Source organism: Notamacropus eugenii, chromosome 5 (assembly GCF_028372415.1).
Source record: "Notamacropus eugenii isolate mMacEug1 chromosome 5, mMacEug1.pri_v2, whole genome shotgun sequence".
NCBI lineage: Eukaryota > Metazoa > Chordata > Mammalia > Diprotodontia > Macropodidae > Notamacropus > Notamacropus eugenii.
In genome coordinates this window covers 268,635,919-268,655,420 of record NC_092876.1, presented here as the reverse complement: position 1 = coordinate 268,655,420, position 19,502 = coordinate 268,635,919, and the positions used below count along the sequence as shown (strand labels likewise).

At 35.7% G+C, this 19,502-nt stretch overlaps 1 long non-coding RNA gene across 1 annotated transcript; it reads left to right on the top strand.

Moving 5' to 3' along the window:
• Nucleotides 1–2,645: 2,645 nt before the first annotated feature.
• On the top strand, nucleotides 2,646–19,278 carry LOC140506057 (uncharacterized). Its single transcript, XR_011967754.1, has 4 exons — nucleotides 2,646–3,216; nucleotides 3,902–4,101; nucleotides 5,857–5,966; nucleotides 18,569–19,278. It is a non-coding gene; the product is annotated as an uncharacterized lncRNA (long non-coding RNA).
• Nucleotides 19,279–19,502: the final 224 nt, after the last annotated feature.

The window sequence follows — 19,502 nt, the reverse complement described above, 5'->3', positions numbered from 1 at the left end:
CTTTCCAGCTTTTGATAAAATCTGCCACATCCTTTCCAACATTTTAATTTTCCTTTTTTATCACATTAGACAATCTGATAGCTGTAAGGTGGTACCTCAGAGTTGTTTTAAGTTGCATTTCTCTAATAAGAAGTGGTTTTGATATTTGAGATCAAAGTTTTTGTTCATTTCTGATCTTCTCCTTATGAAAGAGTGAAGTCCTTCTATTTGAGTGAATGAATATTTTTCCCTTGAATTGTTTGGCTTAATTTCACCAGATAGGTGATTCTTGATTCTAGTCCTACTTCCTTTTCCTTCCAAAATATCATGTTCCATGATCTCTAAAATCTTTTAATGTTGCATCTGTTAAGTCCTGTGTAATCCTTATTGTTGCTCTGCAATATTTGGATTGCTTATTTCTAGCCACTTGCAGTGTCTTTTCCTTGACCTGATAGTTCTGTAGCTTTGCTATAATGTTCCTTGGAGTTTTTATTTGGGGATCTCTTTCCTGAGGTGACTGGTAGATTCTTGCAAAGTCTATTTTGCCCTATGGTTCCAGGATATCAGGACATTATTCCTTAATAATTTCTTGAAAGATGCTGCTCAAACATCCCTTTGATTATGGCTTTCAGGCAGTCCAATGATTCTGCCATTGTGTCCCCTGGATCTGTTTTTCAGGTCAGTTATTTCCAATAAGATATTGTATATTTTCACCTATTTTTTAATTGTTTTTAATTCGTTTGGTTGTTAATGTATCATAGAGTCATTAGCTTCCACTTGCTCAATTCTGACTTTTAAGGAGCTATTTTCCTCAGCTTTCATACTTCCTTTTTCATCTGGCCAATTATGCTTTATAAGGAGTTGTTTTGTTATTTTCTCTTCCAAGTTGTTAACTCTTTTTTTTCATGATTCTCTTGCATCTCTCATTTCTTTTTCCAGTTTTTCTTCTGTTCTCTTATATGAATTTTAAGCTCCTTTTTGAGCTCTTCCATGAGTTCTTTCTGAACTTGAGACCATTTCTTATTTTTCTTTGGGGTTTTGTCCACAGGTGTTTTGACATTGTTGTCCCCTTCTGAGTTTGTGTCTTGATCTTCTCTATCACCATAATGGGTTTCTATGGTAACATTCATTTTGTTTTTGTTGTTTTTTACATATTTTTTTTTAATTTGAGCTTTGTTTCTGGGGTGGAAGGGGAACTGTCTCATGCTTCTTGCGCCAGGGCTACATGGCCTGGCTGTTTACTTGGTGCTGTACTGATGTTGCCCAGGTGTCTGATAGCTTACATAGTGCTGAGCTGAGTCCATAGTGCTATGTTGCTGCAAGCACCCTGGCATAAACAGGAGGGCCTGCTGTACGGGTTCTTAGATCAGTTTTTCTAAAAGGAAAGCAACTTTTGAGGGGGCAACAATATTCTTTAATTACATTCACCAACAGAGAAAATACAAACAGAGAAATAAAGACCAACAGACAGGGCTTCTGTAGGACCATAAGCAATGCATACATCAGAGATCAAAAGACAAATCCAACTGTCTGATCATTACACACATCCATAGTTACCAGAGAGAGAAGCATCAACATCTGGGTTTTCAAAGAGGGGCAGAGATGAGAGAGGAAGGGGGAGGGGGGGGCAGGGCCATAGGTACCTAGAGTTTCATGTGTCACATGAATCTTCTTCCAAAGAAGCTCCCAAAGCAAAGAAACAGAGAGCAAGACCGTCTTGACTCAGTGACTTATTAATTAACAAAAGGTGTGAGTATCCCTGCAAAACAAGCCTCCCCTAATCAAACTCCCCTTAATAGGCTCCAGGTGAAGCCTATTAATGGGCAGGGAGGACTCTTTGCTCAGGGATATGATGAAACATGTGGTGGTTCTCCTGGTAATTCTCCCGAGCTGGAGTCTGCCCATTCCCTGGCTAAGCCGAGGCATGTGAGGGTTCTTGTTGTTGACATTTGCCTGCTCCACCACATTGGGGCTCAAGATCTCCTGCTAGTTTGCTAAAGTGGGGTTTGCTGCTGACTTGCTGGGATGTTTCTAGTCCTTGGACTTTGTTCCCCTTTTACCCAAATGAGACAAATCTTTCTTGCCAATCTTTCAAGTTTCTTGGGCTAAAAGATTGTTTCACCCCATCTTCTTGCTGGTTCTTCCGGGGATTTGTTTGGAGGCACTATTTTATGGTTGTTGAAGGTGAATATTGGAGAATTATGGTGATTTGCTGCTTACTCTACCATCTTGGCTCCCAGAAATCACCACCTACTGCTATAGAATCTTAAAAGAAATTGTAAAGGATAGTCTCCTCTGCAAGATGAATGTGCCCTATTTTGCAACAAACTTTTCATTAATATCTTCTGCTACTTAACTATTTCTATATTGAATATTACATGTCATCAACATTATATGACAGAATCACTATCATATCTCTCTCTTTTTCCTGAATTAAACAAACTAGGCAAGACTGTTATTTGGGGCTAAAGGAAAACTTTAAGAGGAGAGAGAAAGAGAGAGAAAGAAGAGAGAATAAGAAAGAAGGAAATAAAATGGGAAGGAAGGAAGGAAGGATGAATGGAAGGAAAGAAGGAAGGGAGGAAGGAAGGAAGGAAGGAAGGAAGGAAGGAAGGAAGGAAGGAAGGAAGGAAGGAAGGAAGGAAGGAAAAGTCTCTAAAAACAGGATCTGTAACTAAGAAAATTTTTCTCTTGGAACAAAAACATTTAGGAATGGATACAGTGGTCATAGATAGGATGGTTGATTGCTGATACTATGTTATGGTAAAAGATGAGGTCTAACTTTTACTCCTGTAAACATTGGGAAGAAGGTGGGCCCCTGGGAGGAGTACCAAAGAAATGAGTTGGTGGGTGAGTGCCCCACCCCCGTGGTTGTGAGGTATTACCCAGTGACTTGTACTGGCAGAGAATTATGAGGAAAGGACTAAAATTGCCAGAGGAAGGAAGCATTCCCTCAACTTCCTGGTAAAAAAGTCCCATTTTTCTCATGTTGAGTTATAGCTCAGGTAGGAATTCTATCCAAAGAATACTATCTGCCTCTTTAAGAAGCCTTTTGAATTATGATTAAGGAAGAAATGTCATAAAGGATTGGTACCAGGTGATGGCATCTATCCCCTCCATGTGGTAAGGCTCAATTCTCCAAAGGAAAACAAGATAAGATCTAGTTTAATTCAAGGTCCAAAATGATCGTGTCCCAACAAAAGAAGCAATATAGGAAAATACAATGGTGCAAACAAGGTATGATCATTTTGGCTTTGAATCCAGGAATTTGAATAGATTTCTTGTTTTGCCTCACAGGAAAAAAAACTCTTCAGAAATCATATCCTTTTCCCCTCCTGTGTTCTAAATTTAGGACTGAGAGGCAGTCTAAATTATGGAATAGAGGCCCAACCTTAGAATTTGAAAATGCAGGATTCAAGTCTTGCCTTTACACGTACAGTTGCTGTGTGATCATAGCCAGTCACCAATATCCCAGGAAATCCTCTAAGGCTATTAAGTTGGATGAGTGATTGATTTTTATCAGTAAAGGCAGTTTTTAATGTGGAAAGTTCACACTAATGAAATCACAGGCATGAACAAAAACAAAACAACAAAACTGTGGAATCATAGATTTTTCCGTTGGAGGGCCCTTAGAAGTCATCTAGTCTAATTCTCCCATGTAATATAGTCTAATTCTCCCATTTTATAAATGAAAAAACTGAGGCCCAGAGGTGAAGTGACTTGCCTCCAAGTCACACTGGTAATGTGTAACAGAACTAGTCAGCCCTTCTGACTCCAAGGCACTCTTTCTATCACATTACACTGGTTCACGCAAGGATAATAAATGCCTTCCTTGGTAGCTGGAAGGAAACTGTAAACTAATGCTGTATGGCAGTATTTAATTATAAAGTACTTTATAATCTGCACTTCTGCTTTCCCATAGAAATTCTGGTAAATATTTAGCCAACTGGCAGTTTTAAATTCAGCCCACAAATATGCACATCTTCACTAAACAGTCTATTTGAATGGAAACATGGATTTGGAGGAATGACTCTGAAACTATTTAAAGATCAACTGAGGTGGGCAGAAGACTCTAAAGAGCCATTTCCAGGATAAGTAAAGCTCACCAGCAGTATTAATAAGGTAAGAAACAAAAAATAAATTTTGTCATTCAACAAACATTCATTAAGCACGTACTGTGCACCAAGTACTGTGTTAAGCCTTTTAATTTAACAGCATCACTGAATAATATTCATCCTACAATGAAAATCTGGGACAACGGTTCTCCAAGAGTGAATTTAAATAGTATTAAGTAGTCTATACATGATTTGGGATATTAGGTTATTGTAGATAAAATGTATAAATCAATTTGTTTAGTTTGTTGATTTACTTATAAATTTTATTTACCCACAATATAAGGTGTGGTATACATAAATATTCACAAAGCAAAAACAACCTTTGCCTATCATACATATGTACCAACCTCAAGATATGTAAGATATTGAAAAGGGAACTCAACAACAAAAAAATGGTTGTCCTTATAAAAAATATAAGTTATTACCTGTAAGGTTTTCCTGGACCATTGTCAATTTGAGTGTTGTCAATATTAATAAGTAATATTACGACAATCAACAATCAAAGTTTGAGAACCACTGGTCCAGACATTTTGTTGTTAGAATTCCCTCATCCAGTCACGTCTGACTCTTCATGACCCCATGACTATAACATGTCAGGGCCTTGTATCTCCCACTGTCTCTCACAGTCTGTCCAAGTTCATATTTGTTGTTTCCATGGCCCATCTATCCATCTCATCCTCTGCCATCCTCTTTTTCTTTTTCTCAATCTTTCCCAGCATCAGGGTCTTTTCCAGTGAGTCCCACCTTCTCGTTATGTGGCCAAAGTTTTTAAGTTTCAAGTTCAGTATCTGACTTTCCAGTAAGTATTGACTGATCTGATCTTCTTACGGTCCAAAGGCTGTCTCAAAAGTCTTTCCAGCTCCACAATTCAATAGTGTCAATTCCATGGTATTCAGCTTCCATTATAGTATAACTCTCACAGTCATACATCACTACTGGAAAAAAATCATAGCTCTCACTATATCATAAAGTGAATATTAATATTAAAATATATCAACCTATGGATTCACAGAAGGCCCTCCATAAGTAACCAAAATCCTTAAAAAGATGCAAATACATAACCACCAATTTAAGAGGAGTTGTTAATCAACCTTTTTATTCAGAACACCAATCTTCAGAATAATGAACTAATATTGATATATGAACTAAATATATAGTGACTAAAATATCATCCAAAGAAGTTAGTCTATCCCTATCTTGGTTTTTGTAGAACAGAGGGAGAAATAGACTTCAAATCATTTCAAAGCAAATACAGTCCTTAGAAAAAAAATGATTATAAAATGTTAAAATTTCACTATCAAAGTAGGGCAGGATTGGCAGTGGTCTCCCCAAAATGATTAGAAGGGATTTTAATTCAACAATTGAGTTGTATAGTTGGGTTCAAAAAATAAACCTCACAAACACAAAATGATGGAAGTCTAGTTGGACATCAGGTTGTCTGAAAAGGGTTTCAGGGACCAAAAGTTCAGTGAGTTAACAGTGTGACATAGCAACCAAAATCAGATCTTAGGTTCCATCAAGAAATGCGTAACTTCCAAGAATAAAGATGTAACAGCTCTGATATAGCATGCCTTTGTTTGACCACATCTAAAATATCATATTCAGTTCTATACACTAGATTTTAGGAAGGATATTAGCAAATTGAAGGATGTCCAGAAGAGGCAATCGGGACAGTTTGTGGTATAAGGAGCTCAATTGAAGGAAGGGGTAATGTTTAACCTGGAAAAGGGAGACTTTATATGGATCTGATCATTGTCCTCAGGTAGCTGAATGACCACCACATGCAAGAAGAAAAAGACTTGTCCTGACTTGGCCCCAAAAGACAAGAGAAGAAATGGGTATAAGTTACAAAGAGGCAAATTTATACATGAGGTAAGGTAAAATCTCACAATTAGAGCTGTTCTGAGGTAGCAAGGACTGCCTCTGGATATGTGATTCTTCTCCATTGGAAGTCTTCAGGCAAAGGCTGGAAATGACTACTTGCCAGATAACCTACAGAAAGAATTATTGTTAGACTAACCAGTCTCTAAGTTCCCGTCCACTTTTGAGATTCTGTGATATCCCCTGCAAATGTACTAAATGCTGGAAAGATTCTCATTACTGAGTAAAGGAAGAGGTTGTATTTACAAGTCAAGGAAAAGATTATACTTTAAAGAGGAGAGGTTGTTTACCTTCTGGTCCTTTTATAGGAATCTTGAATGGAGAATAGCTATTGTCAGGGATATGGAGACATGTGCATTGTGGGCAATTTATTTCTCAAAGTCCCCTGAGAAATTTTAAGCATTTACTTTTTTCCACTAAGACACTAGTCCTGGTTTGAACAAAGAGATATTTACAATATAGTGTGTTTCTCTTTTTTAATTAAAACTGGGAACCACCATGGGAAAAATAAATAAATAAAACCAACACTGAAGCAAAAATAAGTCTCAAGGAATTGGTAATTAAAATCTGAGTCAGAAGTGGGCAAACAAATTGGACACAAATCAAAATGAGTAAATGCTATGCAGAAGGTTGGATATGAAATGTGGCAGAGAGGGTTAGAAATAGACCTGGATTCTCACCACCTGTGAAAACCTGGGAAAGTATTTCACATCTCCCAAGCTACAAGTCTCACTGATCTCTAGGCCTCTGTTTCCTTATCTCTAAAATGAAGGTATGTAATTAGGTGATATTTAAGATTCATTCCACCTCTGAAAGTCTGTGATTCTATACTTTTTTGTGACCTTGAGAAGCTAAGAGATTCTTCACTACCTTGGAACTATATTCCTTTTTCCTCAAACTGATGAACAATGCCTCTGGTGAAGTTGAGGCAGCTAGGTGGTACAGTAGTTAGAGCATTGGATGTGTATTCAGGAAATCCTGGCTTCAAATCTGACCTTAGAACTTACTAGCTATGGGACAAGTCATTTAACCCCTGCCTGCCTTACTTACTTCATCTGTAAAATAAGAATAATAAATAGCAACTACCTCTCATGGTGTTGTAAGGCTCAAATGAGCTAATATTTATAAAGTTCTTTACAAACCTTAAAGAGCTATATAGATGCTAGCTATCGTTATTAAGGTTGCAAGTATACTGATAATTTACTCTATGGGAAGTTTCGTACTTGGGTAATATATTAAACATCTGTTCTGAAGCCAAGTAAAAGTCTATGGTTTCTAGCACATCTCATGATTCATCAACTTTTTTAAGTTTCTTTAAAATAAACATGCAATTATGTGTCCTGCAAGCTGTATACACAAAAAGTTTTAGAAATATAATGTATCTACAAATCCAAAGAATAAATATGGCTCTATTTATAACAATTTGCTTTGAGAAAGGCTTGTAAGTGTCTCATGGATAACTTTGAAACCTATTCTGTTTAGTTTGCTTTTCTCTGACTTTTATTCCAAGTAAAAATGTTCATCATCCCTCCAGTTTCTCCAAGCCTCTCTCAGCTTCTTTCAAACTGGCCATGGAATTGAAGTGAGAACTAAGAGAGCTTGCTTCTCTGGTCCTCACTTTCCCTCACCAGAAAATTAAGATGGTGCTAACATTTGCTCATTGCCTGTAGCACAGAGATGTGAGAACTGGATGAGTGGCGGTGGAGTGAGGGCAATGCCCCTACAAAAAAGACATGGACCAGGAAAAAATTGGTGTCCTAAACCTTATTCTTACAGAAGATTGTGCCTATGTCAATCAAACTTAAACTATTTCAAAACCTAATAAAACCAGGAGAGATATCACTTTTAAGTCAATTTCCACAGAAAGGTAACCTGACATGCACATTCCAAGTGAAAAGTTCAAGAGAAGAGGTTGATTGTATGGGTGTAGTGAAAATGAGAGTAGAACCTGTTGAAAGGAAGAATGGAAACTTCAAGTCATGATAGTGCAAAGGAAAGAGTGCTGGATTTCAAGTCAGAAGATATGAATACTTGGACTCTAATCCTGAACCTGACACTTTTAAAAGGGAAGGCAGACAAAAGAAGGCAGTGCTCAGAAGTAAAACAGACTTTGGAGAAGGAACAGGATAAAAAGAAAAAGATAATGGGATAGAAGAACATACACAGTTAGTGGTCATAACGTAAACGTGAATGGGTTGCACCCACCCATAAAATGGAAGCAGATGGCAGAATGTATTAGGAATCAGAATCCAACAATATTTTGTATACAAAACAACATATTTGAAACAGAGAGACACAGAGAAAATTAAAATAAGAAGTTGGAGTAGAATCTATTATGCTTTAGTTGAAGTAAAAAAAAAAGGCAAGAGTAGCAACCATGATCTCAGACAAAGCAAAAAAAAAAAAAAGTAGACTTAGTTAAAAGGATAAACAGGAAAACAATATCTTGCTGAAAGAAACCAGAGTTAAGGAAGCAATGTTAGTATTAAAACATATGCATCAGATAGCATAGCATCCAAATTCTTAAAGGAAAAATTAAATGAATTATAGGAGCAAATACACAATAAAATTATACTAGTGGGGGACCTCAACTTTCCTCTCTCAGAACTAGATAAATCTAACTACAAAATGAATAAGAAAGAAGTCAAGGAGATGCATAAAATCCTAGAGAAATTAGGTATGATAGCCCTCTGGAGAAAACTGAATGTGAATAGAAAGGAGTATACCTTTTTTTCAGCTATATGTGGCATCTTCATTAAAATAATTGACTACATATTATAACATTAAAAGCCTCACAACTAAATGTAGAAAAGCAGAAATACTAAACAAACTCCTTTCAAAACACAATACAATGAAATGATATTCCATAAAGATTCATGGAAGCATAAATTAAAAACTAATTAGAACTAAATAATTTAATCCTAAAAGAAGAGTGTATCAGAGAATAAATCATAGAAATAATCAATAATTTCTTTAACAAAAATGACAACACTGAGAGAACATTCCAAATTTGTGGGATACAGCCAAAGCAGTACTCAGGCAAAAATTTATCTCTCTAAACATGAACATCAATAAAAGACAGAGTAGAGCAATGAATTGGTAATGCAATCAAAGAGGCTAGAAAAGGAATAAATTAGAAATCCCCAACTTAAAAACTAAAATGGAAATCCCGAAAATCAAATGAGGGATTAATAAAATTGAAAACTAAAAAATGAGTAAGTAAATAAAACTAAGAGCTAGTTTTATGGGGGAAAAACATAAAATAAATCAATCATTGGTTAATTTGGTTAGAAAAAAAGAAAACAAAATTATAGTATCAGAACAAAAACGGTAAATGCACCACAAATGAAAATGAAATTAAAGCAGTTATTAGGAATAGTATGCCCAATTGTATGCCTGTAAAACTGACAATCTAAGTAAAATGGCTGAATGTTTATAAATACATAAGCTGCCCAAATTAGCCCAAGAAGAAACAGAATACTTAGCCTTGTTAAAGAAAAAGAAATTGAATGAACCACAAATGAGCTACCTAAGAAAAAAATCTCCAGGACCAAAAAAATGCACAAGTGAATTCTACCGAACATTTAAGTAACAATTAATCCCAATACTATACAACTATTTGAAACAATAAATAAAGGAGCTATACCAGATTCCTTTATGATACAAATAATGTTTCAGAAAACCCTGGAAAGACTTATATGAACTTATGTAAAGTGAAATAAATAGAACCAGGAGGAGAAAAAACATTGTAGACAGTAACAACAGTCTTGTAAGGATGATCAACTGTGAAAAGACTTAGCTACTCTGATGAAGGTAATGATCCAAGAGAATTTCAAAATACTTATAATGAGAAATGCCATACACGTCCAGAGAGAGAAATGATAAATGATAAACTCTGAATGTAGATTAAAATATACTTCTCTTACTTTATTTTTCTCCTTTTTGGTCTGTGTTCTTTTTTGAAACATGATTAACATAGAAATATGTTTGGCATGACTTCACGTGTATAATCAATATTAAATTGCTTGCCTTCTTACGGAGAAGGAAATGTTGAGACAAAGGAGAGAATTAAGAACTTAATTTTCATATGATTGTTTAAAATTCTGTTGCATGCATTTAGGAAATATTTAATGAAAAAATATTTTTTAAGAAAAATAGAATTAAAACATAACTCTGAACACTCTAGAATGAGCAAGGGTGATAATGTGGTGGAGAAATGTTGAGGTGCAAAGAGTTTCTGAACATTATCCAGATATGTCAGGAACAAGAAAATTATTTTTGCCATTCTCACTCATGGCCTTAAATCTCCATTAAAGTACATAAGGCTCTGTACACACACACACACACACACACACACACACACACACACACACACACACACACACACACACACACACACACACGCATGCAAAATCTACTGAATATCAGAGTCAGTAAGAACCAAGTCTGAATCTTCCTTAGGTACTTTCTAACTACGTGATGCAGAGAAAGTCACTCAGCCTCTCAGTAATTGTTTCCTAAATCTGTAAAATAGAGACATATTAAAAATATTAAAATGTTATAATAGTACCTACCTCCCAGAGTCATGAGGATCAAATGAGATAAAGGACTTTCTAAACCTTAAAGTACTGTATAAATGTTAGCTATTTTATATAGTTATCAATAAGAACCACTGCCTGAGTGGTGATCCATCATGCACCTCACAATATGAATTACTAGATCAGGAGTGGGGAACCTACAGCCTCAAGGCCACATATGGCCTTCTAGGTCCTCAAGTGTAGCCCTTTGACTGAATCAAAATTTCCAAGTTTGACCATCACAAAGAATGACCTTCCAATCTGGGCATCAGTTACACCTCTATGATGCTCCATTCTCTAAAGGTTCTTAAGCTGGAGTCCATGAACATTTTTTTAACATTTAGATAACTATTTCAATATAATGCTTCCCTTACAATTCTATGTACTTTATCTTACATGTGTAAAAACCTTATCTTGAGAAGAGCTCCATAGGTTTTCCTACACTGCCAAAGAGGTTTATGACACACACACCAAAGTGGTTAAGAATTCCTGCTTGCCCAAAATGACCCAAATATGCCCACTTTGGAAATCCCTTACAAGCGTCTTCTGTAGTTGTCCCCAATGATTTTGCCCATTCTGGAATAAATGGTAATAGCTGAGGATAATTCGTAGTGAACATGATTAAACTCAGAACTGGAAGGAACACTGATGTCAGTTTACTGTGAAAACTACCTCCAATGCCCATTAGGGTTTTATAGCTGGCCTTTCAGTAAAGCCTGCCATATCAAGGCCAAAGGGTCTGACAAAAACAAACTGATGTTTTCCTAATGGGCTTGGTGACATTTTGTGTGACCCTCTTATTCATGAATAGTGGTTGTTGGTTCTCTGAGCAATGGTCAAAATTTCAAGAAAAAAGAAAAAAGGTTACTACATGGCATTTGTCACCAACATTTGGATCCCTTTTCTCTCTTTCTGGTCATTGTGGGCCATGTGTTTGACCTTAATAATTGAGAAGGCCCATGCTAGAAAAGAAGCATGAGCTCAGCTTTTGTGTGTTTCCCAGGGAAATAATTATCATTTACTTTTAAAATTAAGTTAGCTAAATGAATAATTATTGCTGTCGCACAAGTAGTTCCTTACAGTATTCTTTCTCAAATCCAAATCTGCCTTTATGTTTTTTCCAACTTATTTCTGTGCCTCTGGGGTAATAGGTAAGGGTCTCTTTTCTAGTAAATACTTCACTGTCCCAAAGTGGGTCATAAAAGAGATGGGAGGCATTAGTCAATTTGAGGACTAAAGAAGTAATAGTCCCTCTGTACTCTACAGATGTCAGCGCACATCTGGAATGAAATTCTAGGCAGTTCAAGAAGGACATTGATAAGATACAGAATATCCAGAGGAGGGTAACCAGGTTGGTAAAGAGCCCTGAACCCAGGTCATATGGGAATCTATTGAAGGAACTGAGAATGCTTAGCCAGGTAAGGAGAAGGCTTGGGGAGGGAGGTGTAGATTGAAGAGGTTCTGTTAGCTGTCTTCAAGTATTTGATATCCTGTACTGAGGAAGAGGGATCAGACTTATTCTGGTTGTTCCCACCAGGACTTTCCAGCAAGCAATGGGTGAAAGTGGTAGAGATTAAGATCTAAACTTCATGTTGAGAAAAATTTACTCACCATTAGAAATATTTCAAAGTGGGATGGATAGTCTCCAGAGGTCATGAGTTCACCTTCATCGGAGATCAATTAGAGCCTTGAGTGACCACTTGTCAGAGTATTCTTTTTCATGTTATCATAGGTTATCTTAGGTATTCTTTTCATGTAAGGGTTAGATGTGACCCTTAAAGCTCATTTCATGTCTTAAATGCTGTAATTTTTATCCTGTGTAATACCAAGGGAAAAATCCTAGTGTGTGCCAAATTTCCTCCCTGGGACTGAACCACTGCTAGATTTCAAGATCTCAGGCATCACCTCTCACATGTGGGCACCCCAAAAAGCTACTCCACATTCAAGGCAAGCTACTTCCTAATATCTAGGAAATCAGAGAGACTACACCAACAGCAGAACAGATATCAAACAGGACTGACTAGATCCCACTTATCCTATAAAAGAAAGGGACAAAGAGTGAGCTTATGCCAATAAACTCACCATCGAGCTTATTGAAGTATGAAATGTGGGGCCTGCCTCCCTACACCACACTGGGTGGTTTTATTCCTAAATATGTTTTAGAGTTTGTAAGAGACAAAAAAAATCACCTAATCAAATCTCCACTTTTCTTGATGAAAAAACTAAACCCATGAAGGGTAAGTCACTCAAGTAAGATGATAGCAGTAACAAGTAACAGAGCCCAGATTTTAACTCAGATCTTTTGACTCCAATTTCAGCATTCTTTCCACTCCTCCAGGATGCTTCTGCCCCCAAGTCACCTTATGTAAGATTGCCATTCTCCCCTCCAAAAAAAAATCCCCACCATTCTGGTAAAATCGTTACCACCCTCCCAGTTTGCCATTTTAAAGAAAACTTCCCCAAACATCTTATTTTGGGAGAAATGTCCTACAGGATGCTTTGTCCATCTTGCCTGAAAAACAGAACATAACTTTTAACTTAGTTTTATTCTTTTTTGAGGAAAATGAGAAAGAGGGAGAAGAAACACAGAAGCAGAGAGAAAGCCTATGTGTATGCACATAACGTCCAAGGAAATGGGAGAACCTGGGCCAACAATAATGCAGAGACAAGCTAGATAAATAATTTAAAGATACTAAATATATAGCTCCCAAAACATCCCTTCTCACATGTGGGTACTCCAAAATGCTACTACGTATTCAAGACAAGCTACTTCCTAATATCGTAGGAAATCGGAGAAACACCACCAACAACAGAATAAAAAAACAGGTAAATAATTTAAAGGCACTAAGTATGGAAAGCCCAAAGTACCCCTTTTTACAGGTAGGTACCCAAGAAAAGCCACCTCACATTTAAGTCAAGTGGGTTAGTACAAGGGTATACTGGTAAACAGCCAGCATTGGGGGTGGGGGGAGGGAAGAAAAGTACACAAGACAAGTTTTTAAGTTTAATCCACATTAACTTCTACATTTAATCTGCACTATTAACATTTTCTCCATCACTTTCATAAGCCTAAACAATCAACAAAATAATATTTCAAGCCCTAATTTGTAGTATTTGCTGATTTCCAAGATGTACATCACAGTGCTCACGATGAAAACTTAACAATGGATTCAAGCCAGTATGATCTGGCTCCAGCATTCCTCTCATTAGCACCCACTCAAAAATAGTAGCTTATGGCCCCTACCAATGGGATACTGGAAATATAGATAATACGTTATTTTTACTAGAAACGTAAAAGATATATTAATTCAAGTTATTTCATCAAGCATAGCCACATATATTCTTCCATAGCTTACCACATTATCAATGGAAAAGACACATATGTTGAGAAGACATGTGTACAGAAACATTCATGGAGGGCATACAGATAAGAAACCTATGTATCTAGAGAATAAGCATAAAGAAGTACCTATCAGTTGCCCACATGGCCAAGGCACACATGTCCAGGGCAACTTACACCTCTGCCCAGCAGGTCCCTGTAGATGTCTTCTCATGATGGCATTATTAGGCTGTTCTTTGCAGTGCATATCATGCCTGTTGGGTATTGTTCCAGGAGTCATATGCTGAGTACATAGACTTGTTTCTTATTTTCTGAGTTTTTCTCTGATACTCACTTTTGGGCTTCACCTCATTGGAGCCACCTGCTGGCCATCTCAACTCCCATATATACACTAGTGTTCAATGCACACTAACCCACCCCCACACCCTCCTTTTAATAGAAACCCAATTGGCTGATTTGATTTTTTAAGAGGGAGAAGAAAACCAAATCAGTAGTATCAAAAAATTTAAATAGTGAATATACCACTAACAAAGATGAAATTAAAGCAAATATAAGGAGTTATTTTGCCCAATTGTATGCCAATAAATTTACTAGTCAGAAAAAGAAATTGAACAGGCCATAAATGAACTTCCTAAGAGAAAAGCATCATCACCAGAAGGATGTACAAGTAAATTCTATCAAACATTTAAAGATCTGAGAATTCCAATATTAAATAAATAATTTGGAATAATAGGTTTAAAAAAGGGATCCTACCAAATTCCTTTTACAAAACAAATATGCTGCTAATACCTAAACCAGAAAAAGTAAAAACAAAAAAAAAGATTATAGACCAATTTCTTTCATGAATATGGATGTAAAAATCCTAAATAATCGCAATACATTGCAAAAATTGTACACTGTGATCAAATGGGGATTATACCAGGAATGCAGGGATGGTTTAATATATGGAAAACTATTAATATAATTAATTATATCAATAATAAAAGTTTTAAAATCATATGATTATATTAATAAGTGCAGAAAAACTTTTGATAAGGTTCAAATGGATTTTTCCCTTAAATTGATTTTTAAAAGCATTTATCTAAAACCATCAGCAAGCATTATTTTAATGGGAATAAACTAGAAGCCTTCCCCATAAGAACAGATGTGAAACAAGAATGCCCACTGTCACCAACATTATTCAATATTGTATTGGAAACCCTACTAATAGTAACAAGAGAAGAAAAAGAAATGGAAGGAATCAGAACAGGCAATGTTGCAGGTAACATGATGATATAATTGGAAGATCCCAAAGACTCAACTAAAAAATTATATGAAACAATTAGTAATTTGGGTAAAGTAGTAGGATATTATATGTAAATCCACATAAATCATCAGCATTCCTATATTACAAACAGATTCTGCAAGAAGAAATAGGAAAAAAAATAGCCCATTTAAAATAACCCTAGACAGTATAAAATACCTGGGAGTATACCTGCTGAAATAAACTCAGGAAGTATATAAACAAAATTATAAAGAACTTTTTATACAAATAAAGTCAGATTTAATGATTGGAGAAATATTAATTGTCCATGAGTAGGCAGGACCAAACTAATAAAAATGACAATTTTACCCAAACCAATTTATATATTCAACTCCATCCCAACCAAATTACCAAAACTTTTGTTTACTGAAATAGAAAAAATAATAACAAAATTCATTTGGGAAAAAACAAAAAGTCAAGAATATTAAACAAAATTTTAAAATGTAAAGGAAGGAAGTTTAGCAATACCAGATCTTAAATTATATTATAATGCATTAATTATCAAAACTATCTGGTACTGGCTAAGAAACAGAAAGGTAGATCAATGGATAAGAGTAGCCATACAATTTACAGCAAATGAACATAATAACCTTGTGTTTGACAAGTGTAAGACTTAAGATTTGGGGATAAGAATTCATTTTTGGTTTAAAAAAATTGTTAGGAAAACTGGAAAGCAGTATGGCAGAAACCGGGCATAGACTAATACCTTACACCATTTGTCAAAATAAGATCAAATTGGATACATGACATAGATATGGAGATTCTACAAGAAAATTAGAGGAACATGGAACGTTTCACTTATCAGATTTATGGATATGTGAGTGATTTATGAACAAACAAGAGACAGAGAGCAAAGTTGGGGTAAAATGGATAATTTTGATTACGTTAAATTAAATAGAGTTTGTACAAGTAAAATAAATATATAGCCAAGATCAAAAGGAAAGCAAAAAATTGGGGGATAGGAGAGGTTATAGACAATTTATCAGATAAATGTCTCATATCTAATACATGTAAAGAACTTTGCCAAGTCCATGAGACTATGAGTCATTCCCCAATTGATAAATAGTCAAAGGATATGAACAGGCAGTTTTCCAATGAAGAAATTGAAACAATTTATAGCTACATGAAAAAAATGCTCTAAATCATTATTGATTAGAGAAATGCAAATTAAAACAACCTTTAGATATCCTTTTATACCTACCAGATTAGCTAAAGTGATAGAAGGGGAAAGTACAAATGTTGGAAGAAATACAGAAAAAATGGGACATTAATTCATTTTTGGTAGAATTGTGAACTTTTTTGTGAACTCTCCATCCTTTTTTGAGAGCAATCTGGAATTATGCCCAAAGAATTATTAAACTACCTATACCCTTTGACTGAGCAACATCACTACTTGTTCTATTTCCAAAGATGATTAGGAAAAAAGAAAATATATTTTCTAAAAATGTTTACAGCAACTCTCTTCGTGATGGCAAAGAACTGGAAATTGCAGGGATGCCTGTCAATTGGGGAAAAGTTGAACAAGTCATGCTATATGATTGTGATGGAATATTACTGTGGGGCAAGAAACAGTGAGCTCAATGATTTCTGAAAAACATCGAAAGACTTGCAAGAAATAACAAAAAGAGAAATGAGCAGAGCCAAGAAGACATTGTATATAGTAACAGCAAGAATGTTTCAAGAATGACTTTGAGCGAATAAGTTATTTTGACTATTATAAATACCCAAATTAACTATAAAGGACATATGAAGAAAGGTACTATCTGCATCCAAAGGGGTAAAAACTGATAAATAGAAGTATGTATAGAACAATTTTACATATATGTGTGTGCATGTATATGTGTGCATACATGCATACACATACACGCACACCACCCCATTTGTTTCCAATGGTAGCCATCTCTGGAGTGAGGGGAGGAGAGGGGATAGGGGGAGGGCAGAAGGGAAGACAAAAAAGGAAACTTACATGATAATTTTGTTATATATCTGAAAGGAATATCAAGCTGTGCAATAATAGATTTGCAGTTTCATGTGCAATTATCTTTTTTATTGTACTGTGTTATGGAAGTGCTTGTTTAATTCTATAAATTAGAAATAAAAATTTTAAAATAGAAGCCCTCCCCTGTAACAAATGTGCAAAGTCAAGCAAGACAAATAAACACACTCACCATGTCTGAGAATACACATCTCATTTTGCATCTAATCCGTTGTCTCCCTGTCAAGAGGTGGGAGGCCTATTTCATTACTCATTCGTTCAAAAGAATAAAATAATTGCCCCACTCTCTGTCACTATCTCTTCTGCCCTTCAACTCTGAGTGTACTTTTTTAAAAAAAATCTATATTTCAAACAAAGGTAAATCTGGTTTAATGATGTGAGAATATTCAAAACATGCCTTTATTTGTTTTGTTTTTTAGAAAACTCTTAGCTGCCATAATGAACTCTGACATTTTAACCCAGGCACATCTCCAAGGGGTTATCATAAATAATGAGCTGCCAGTTATCAGGGCAAGACTGACAAGACTTTGCAAATCTAAACAATTTACCATATCTGATGACAGAAAGGGAGGAAAGCCCTGGGATCTTCCCGTTACTCCTTGATAGACCAGCTAGCTATCTAAATTATGTGATTTCTGTATACTAAGAAGGTCCTTTTTTGGGAGGGAGGAAGAAATAGAGAACTTTTCACTTGGTTTTTTATGCTAAAATGCCCTAATTAAAGCTTTATTCTTTTGACATAATTCTTCCTGTGCCTTACTAAATCATTTTTCTCCAAAATAGAGGAAAAATCTGAGCTCCTTGAGAGGAGGGCCCAAGCTTTTGTTTTTCTGAATTTAGCACAGTGCCTAACACATAGTAAGCACATGATAAATAACACTCATTGGCTTGACTTGTTCAATATCACCTGTGATCATTCTAGAAGCCTCTAAAAAGCCTTTCCCATCATTTATACCTCAACATTAATGAATTTGCAAGGCCCTTTCATAATAAGGAAAGGAAGATCGTTAAGGCAGTCACACTCAAAAATAGTTGGATTTATAAGGCAGACAATATGGTTATGGTAGAAATCATCCTGGATCTGAAGGTGAAGGTGAAGAGGTATGAGCTTGAATCCTCTCATGAGAAGTCACTTAGCATCTCTAAGCCTCAGTATCCTCATCTATAAAATGGGGCTAGTGATACCTGTAATACCCATCTTGCAGGACTATGTTAAGCTTCAAATGAATTAATGAACATAAAGTATAAAGAGCCATATAAATTTCAATAATTATGACTACAGTGAAAAAGACAGGCAGGAAGGAAATGTGCCATGGAAAATGATGTGTCAATTTTGTCATTTCTTAAAACATTGCTTTGCTGGCTTCTCTTCCACAGGACACTGAGATGGACACCTACCCTAATGAGCTGCAATCTGTCATGTCAACAAGATCTCATGCTTTCTGTAGAGTAATTATGGAATGATGGGTCCCCCAAAATAGTTATGGGGTATATCAAATATAAATAACCGTATTTGACCAGAAAGGGATAAAAACAATGCTCTATCCCTCAAATGGCCACTTTTTGTCCTGAATCACTTCAATATTCCATCAGATTGAAATAGGTTTCCCAAAAGCCTACTTGATTAAAATGATTTCATATCATCATCAATTCCTTTCACTTGGAGTCAGGATGTCATAGTGATGGTATGGAGTGAATAGCTGGAAATAAGAGAATTTAACTCATCAGAACTATATTCCCCTTTACCAAATCCATCACCAAAAGATAACCTTAATTTCCTAATTTTGTAAAAATGGCATGATCCTTTTCTTGAACGACATTTTTTCTGAAAGCTATTTTAGATTTTCTTCTAAATGGGAAATTTTAATGTATTATTTGATTTTCAATTATTTCTAGAGAAAAGAGACTAAATATGCCTTTTCATGACTGCATATGTATAATCTTTATCAAATTGCTTGCCTTCTCAATGCTAGGGAGGGGAAGGAGGATGGGAGAAAATTTGGAACACAAAATTGGAAAAATCTAGAAGGCTAAAATTTGTTTTTATATATAATTGGGAAAAATAAAATATTAAAAATCAGAAAAGAGGCTAGTTGGCTGGTGTAAAATGACTGGATGCTACAGTTAACTCCTGATGGTAGAAATGAGGGAGACATCATTGAGAAAATATTTGGGAACACAGTTCCCCAACTTACCTTCAAAAAATTACTTTAATGAAATCAGCATATGGGGTATTTCAGTGACAGATGTCAAGGGAAGGAAGGAGGAATAAGAGATCCAAATGATCAACACACAAATGCCTCTAGACTTA